Genomic DNA, 7,626 nt, shown 5'->3' with positions numbered 1-7,626 from the left:
TTGAGCTCATAAACAAAAGAAGAATTCCATGAAAGAATAATAACGAAATCCAGTTGGAAGGCAGACAAGAGTGCTCCATCTGGTTCGATTGGAATATATTTTTCAAGTAAGGATTGTTAAATATATTGTGAATATATTGGAGAGCGGAAGAATGAGAGAGAGAAGAGAAAGAGTGGAAGCATAACAATGGACTACATTGTATTATTATCTTCTATATGCTTGATGTGATTACATAGCTCTCTATATATAGAGAAAGAAAAAGTAGTGAGCAAGAAACCCTAGACTAAACCCTAAAACATATAAGGCAACATAATAAACTAGAATAATATAAAATATTCTAACATTCCCCTTCAAACTCAATGCATAAAATTGAGGTTGGAAAAATAAAGGAAAATATATTTGTTTTTTTCTCGTCGGAAAAGTTGCTGGAGTGGTGGCAAGAATGTGGCGGTGGACGGCGGCTGCTGGCGGCCGGCAGTGGCTGCTGGTGGCAATGAATGATTTGGGCTGGAGCCTTAGTTGAGAAGAATTGGACCCAAAATTTGGGCTTGAGCTTGGATGAAACTTGAATCAATTGGGCCGATTAAATGGGCCAAAGTTGGCCAAAACCTATGGACCATTGAATATGGCCTAACCCGAAAAGAAATGACCCGGGTCTAATCCGGTGAACCGGGTTGACTGCTTTGAACCGGGTTGGATAGATTGACCCGGTTGGCCTAGTCGGCTGAACCGGGTTGGAGATCCGATTTGAATGAACCGGGTCTAACCCGTGGGCCAGGTTGACTTGACTGGCCACTTTGGCTGAGCCTTTTGGACCGGTTTGAGAGTAGGTCGGCTTGGGCAGCTGGGCCGAAAGTAATTTGGCCAGTTAGAAACCGGTTTTGAACCCATTTTAAAACCGATGACCCGGTTTAAGAAAACCGGTTTTGGATCGGTTTAAACCCGGTGACCCGGTTTGAAACCAGTTTTGGACCCGGTTGGAGACTAGGGCTTACATGGCAGCTTGGCAGCACGTGGAGTGCCGTGGGCGGCTGATCTTCCACAGATTAGATTTGTGCCTTGCAACCTTGATTATGGGATTACTTTCCCAGATGTGGCTGCGGTGAAGGCGTGGAAGAGATTTACAGCGGCGGAGCACTTGGTGGCCTGCGGACAATCGGAATAGTGAGATCGCCGAGAAACGTCAATGACATTTATTGGAGGCCACAAGAAAGTGGCTCTGATACCATATTAAATATATTGTGAATATATTAGAGAGCGGAAGAATGAGAGAGATAAGAGAAAGAGCGGAAGTATAATAATGGACTACATTGTATTATTATCTTCTATATACTTGATGTGATTACATCGCTCTCTATATATAGAGAAAGAAGTAATGGATAAGAAATCCTAAACTAAACCCTAAAACATATAAGGCAACATAATAGAATAATATCAAAATATTCTAACAAGGATGAAGTCTTATCCCAGACTTTGATTGATCATATGAAAATATTAATCAAGTTCAGTGAGAGTTAAAAGGAGATAGATTTTTGTGTGTCGACCGATTGGGATTGAGTGAAAGAAGGAAGAGATGTAAAGAAAAAAGTTCTATCCATTTACACCTTTCGTTCTCCGTTGACTTCACTGAGGGGTCAAGTTTTCCTTTTAAGCGAAACAACCGTTGATTGAAGATTTGAAGGGTCAAGTACTCTACATTTAAAATGAGACAAAATCATTCACTGAAGGGTCAAGTACTCTAGACATACACTATATTCAATTGTCAAAATTACATTAAAACTGTAGGCTACATGTACGTGAACCCATTTTTCTCCTTTCAAATCAGACAGGGTCAAGTCTTCCTTTAAAGTGAGAGAACCAGTAAATGCAATTAATTTCATCGTCATTGCAATTTGCAAGTTATATGAACAGCCCCACAGTAATTTGAATATATATATATATATATATATATATATATATAGCAGGTAAAGAAATTAATGGTTATATAGCTTTAGCCCCACTTATTTATTAACCAAAAAATAAAAGGATTAAAAAGATCCCAAAGTACATATATATATATATATATATATATAGGGAGAATTTTTTTTTTCTCTGTTATTTGGTTGTTTCATTATCGAATTTATTGTAGTTGGACGTGGAACTTAACTAACCCTTCATTCATTTCAGAACGTGGACATGCACGAATTGGATTTTTGTTTTTATAGTTGGTAAATCCCTTTGAGTGGGAGTCTCAGCGGCATTGGCTTTATTGGTCTTGTGCCCTTTCAATCGCGCAAATTAAGGTTTAAAAGAAGAACCCATTGGGCCTTAACGGAACTCTTGGGCCCTGCCTATGGTGATGAGAATTGTTCAAAGCTGGAAAGCAGTAAACTCCATTTGTAGCTCTTACTGTTAAAGAATCCCAAAAAACCAATTATGAAAAATGTATTCAATGTCCAAATTCAATGATTTGGAAGAATATGGTTAGAGGCCGAAGTTCATGGTCAAATGACTTCGATCAAATTATTCTTTCGGAAGGAGTAAATAATTTGCTATATCAATTTTTTTTTTTTTAAGAAGGAAAAAAAAAATGGTAAAATTTTTCCATATAGTTATACTTCCAAATGTGTTAGCTCACAGTAGTATGTGCAAATATCAATTAAGTCCTTACTAGGATTGCCTTGTTAGCTCACAGTAGTATGTGAATCAGCCTTCTCTGTTTGCCTCTTGGCATTTTGTTTCTGTAATTTCTGATATTAGTGTTGATTTTTCTCTCTTTCGAAGCTGAAAAGCTTTGAAAGTGTTTAAATGTGCCAATTTTCGTGTACATGCGTTAACTAAATGGGTCGCTACTCACTTTGTGTTCGGTAGCAGTTCCTTAGGTTTCCCTTAACCAGAGGAATCAAGCCATATATGGAAACACGAGCCTTGTCAAATAAGATATTAAAGCGTGATTAGGATTGCATTGAAAAATTGAGCTTTTAAAGTCTAAAAAATAAAAAAGAAAATTATGTTCGAGTTTTTTTTTTTTTTTTTAAGTGCATTTTGACATTTTTTTAGAGTAAAAAAAGTAAAAAAAAAATATATATATACTTTTTTATTTGGCACGGCTTTTTAGGTATTAAAAGCACTTTTTAAGTTATCTAACACAATTCCAAACAAACTCTAAGTCTTATAAGAAAATAAATTTGTAATTATGTTTTATGTATTCTTTTTTTACATTCAGCTCTCGCTCTTCCCAACTTGAAAGTCTTAAATATGGGTCAAAATCACTTTACTGGACCTCTTCCAGCATCATTATGCAATGGTTCAAAGCTTGTTGAACTGGATATCAATGGGAGCAATTTCACTGGAAAAATTACAATTGACTTTGGAGGCTTACCTATTCTACGGTGGCTGGTTCTCGCTTCTAATTCCCTTGGGGGAGGAGAAGTTGATGACTTGAGCTTCTTTAACTCTTTGAGTAAATGCAGGACCTTTTGAAGATGATGGATTTCAGTAACAATCAATTTGGAGGGGCGCTCTACAGCAACTACTCAATCTATAGCAAATCTGTCAAACCCAACTTCTGTCATATAATGAGGTTAGGTAGGAAGAAATCAATTAACCAGAAACATCCCTTCTGGGATAAAGAATATTGTTAACTTGACTAAATTGACAATGGAGAAAACTAATCTAACAGGGGAGATTCCTGCCACTATCGAAAACCTTAGGATGGCTTAGAAAAAATAAAAATAAAAAAACCGTAGGATGCTGCAGAAATTGGATTTGTCTGAAAATGAGTTTTCAGGGCACATTCCATCATCCTTACCCAATGCAACTCAATTCTACTCAGCCCATCTTGAAAAGAACCTCTTAACAGGGACCATTCCTTCTGATCTTGGAAACCTTTCTCAAAACTGTCTTAATGCCACCATACCCAAAATTACACTTTGGTATGTTAATTTCTATAGGTAGAGTATAAATTGTAAGGCTCCAATTCTGATATCTTGCAAGTGTTAATTAATGTGAAGCCTCCATATACAATAATACAATGAATTGGTGACTCAGGGAGGTGGCAGTTTGAAGATGTGGCTTTGACACTAAAAGTCAGATCTTTACATTGCAGCTTCAAGTGTTACTCCTAATTAAGCTAACTGTCATTTTATCTGCAAATTTTTCAGGGATTGACCCTGAAAAATTGTTATTGTTCAAATATAGTGCATGTAACTGTTGGAGCTTCCCATGACCATCCTGGAGAGGACCTCCCAAATAGTTATTTTCTAATCCTAGAAGGGTCAAGTTAACAAGGTTTCCAATCCCAATGGGTATTCCTCCATGCATCATATTTCCACCCAAAGTAAGAATATTCAGCTAAGAGGAAAGTTTGCCTCTGGTGCTGGGTAGTACTCCACCAAATTGATTACAGCCAAGACTTAAGGTCTCCAAACTAGTTAAGTTAGCCAAAACATTGAGAAAATTCAGGTCATCAACTCTCCCATTTCCAAGTCTATTTCCTTGAAAATTAAGATGAACCAAGTCACGCAAACTTCCTAGATTTTGAGGCACTATTCCACTGAGATCATTTTGATCGAATGCAAGATGCCCAAGTCTAGAAGCATTTGACAATGACACGAAAATAAGTCCTGGGAAACTATTAACACCGCCGTAAAATATTTCAAGGTTAGGAAGAGTAGGGCTAACATCTGATGGAAGGCTTCCATGCAGTTGGTTTTGAGCAACAACGAAATAGTATATGGAAGATGTCGATGCACAGTTTCTGAGTGATGATGTGTCATGATCTCTGTGAGACATTGTTGTGTTCGAGAAGGAGTCGGGCTGCAAGAAAGCAAACAAAAGGATCAAAACTACCAACGGGTGCTCCAACAAGAAAGCTCCAATGCCTAAGTATTTGGGTGAAGAGAATATGAGAAACAAAGAGATAGAAAGCAAGAGTTGCGATTACCTCAAAGTTGAGTTGTGACTTGCATTTTATAAGCATGGAATAGTTTGTTCCCTGTACGCTTCGAGTCCCCTATCCTTGAATATTTGCTGTGCAATTATCATCGAAAGATATGAGTTGTTAGCCGTTCTGTGATCTTATGAATCTAAAATCGTGGAATAAGCGGGTTTGCATTGTTGGCGCTAGATAGGGATGCCCGAGTATTCATCGAGTACACGTCTATGTGTTTAAATGTTCACAGCTGATCCATCTTTGTTAAGAGTAGATAGCTATTTGAATATGAGAGATATGATTATTCCATTTATATAGGGATAACATATATCTCTTAGATGAGATGATTGATCTATCCTCGACATAAGACCATTATGCCCCGTGAACCGACTAGCTGTCGGGCTAGACTGTTCGAGCTTTCATGTGGGCTAATTAGTCTTAGCGAGTTTATTCATTAGATTTGGGCCCTGAGGTATGTTGGGCCTTACTTGGCCAATCCATGACCCAACAGAAGATATATTATAAATCAAATGAGAGATAGTACCAAACAGATTATTCCCACCAAGTTGAAAAAATGTCAAGCCTGATAGACGGCCAAGCTCACTAGGTATGCACCCTTGTAGATTGTTTTTGTTTTTTGAAAACCGAGAAAGTGAAAATATAAGTCAAGCAACGCCATGCGATCGGACTCAATTGCAAAAGCAAGAATTCTCGCAGATTTCAAAGTTGGGCTCATAAACAAAAGAAGGATTCCGTGAAAGAATATAAACGAAATCCACTTAGAATGCAGACAAGAGTGCTTCATCTGGCAATTGGAAATATAGTTTTCTTTTCTAGTAAGGTTAAGTCTCATATCGGAGTCCTTGATATGAAAATATTAAAAAAATTTACAATGAGAGTTAAAATTAAGGAAATAAATGTTAATTTGTGGGTCTACGTATTGATTGAAACATGATCCTCTTTATTTCATTTGAGCGGGATAATATCTAGTTAGGACTCGTATCACAAATGTGACTCTGTCAAGCTTTGAAGCAGACTTCCGTCATCACAGACCCACCCATCTTCGGGATTTTCTTCTTCCATGGAATCGTCCATAACATCATCCTTGGGTCCCTTGTCTTCTTCCATAGCACACTTGGGATGAAAATCAAAGTCACACTCATCACATGCCCTTGCTCTTCGCACCCCTTCAACCACACGAGAGATGATTATCAGACTAAAAGAATTATAGCCATGAAATTAAGGATCCTTATCCTATCTATCGATCCGTATAGTTCCACCCACAAAAATTAATTTCTTTTTAAGTCTTTTAACTCTTATTGCATGGAAACTTTTAAGATTTTGTCTGTATCACACTTTGGTCCTTACTTGAAAATGAACTCCCAACCAGATGAATGAACGGCCATATACCGACAAGAACCGTTAGAACTCCACGCTCAAGAGGAAGTACTCATCGGTGGCGATGCTTTTTGACCACCGAAGAGTCTCCGACTTGGCCGCAAAAGTTTAACCAGGAAAACAATGTGTATGGCTATCATGAGCCTGAATCAATGTGTATTAAAAGATTCCAACCCATATTATCCACACAAAAAAAAAAAAAAAAAAAAAAAAAAGGAGGATTCTATAAATTAACAATACGTGCATGTATAAAATAGTAATTATGGATATACATAAAATATTTGGATATATCTGTAAAATCTAATATTATCATGAAATGTTTGAACTACTGTAGGCATTGGATGATTGGAAAAGGAGTGGCAGTTCTTTATTTCTCCATTATCAGTATAATTTAATAATAATAATTGGTGAGTCGTCGGTGCATGACGGAGACTAATTTTAATAATTGAAGCCTAACAAAATAGACAAACGACCCAAGTCATTAAACACGGCTTATGTTTTAACCAATTATAAACAAATGTGAAATTTTCAGCACGCCACTTTTTAATATGCATGATTACCTCAGGCATACATGCATGAAGCCTTAACGATCGAGTACGACTAAGTAATAGAAGACTAATTTTTCTAGGCATTAATTAATATTAAACTATTTACTCTACACTTGTGATCAGTAGGTTTATATTGAAAATATGTGATAAATATAGTATAATTTTTTTTCTAATTAAAAATGATAGGCAAGGGAAACTAACTATGGTTACTTTACCTCAGTGTGATCACTGTACGTAGCATTTATCCACTGGGAGCTGCATAAGAAAAGTTTAGATGGTGGGAACTGTAAGCGCTAGCTCTCTCAAGTTCAACTGAACCATAACCCAACCCGGTTTAACCAAGGCATCAATGAGAATCAAGTATGAAAATTCCCATTATAGGATTCGAACCCATGCCCTCGTATGTACCTAACAACTTTGAGAATTTTTTTGGGCCATTGAACCACTAGTCTAAATTAATATTGAACCACAACCCTAGTGGTTTGCACTAGTGTTTTGCTGCTTACACCATAGATGTACGTCTCCCAGGTGTGAGGTCAAATTCTTTCAATAAATAAGGCTCAATACTTGAAATATTTAATTAAAATTTGAGGTGGATTACAAAGACAGATTGAGTTTAAACTCAAGACTACTATTTGATTCCATGTTAAATTACTAACGATACAATAAGCTTAAACTTATAGAAAATAATGTCATTTGATTATTTAATTAATATTTTAGGAGTTATATTTTGTATCATGGTGATCATTTGAAGTTTCATGGTAAACG

This window comes from Corylus avellana, chromosome ca9, assembly GCF_901000735.1.
Source record: "Corylus avellana chromosome ca9, CavTom2PMs-1.0".
Lineage (NCBI taxonomy): Eukaryota > Viridiplantae > Streptophyta > Magnoliopsida > Fagales > Betulaceae > Corylus > Corylus avellana.
Note: the sequence above shows the minus strand (reverse complement) of the source record.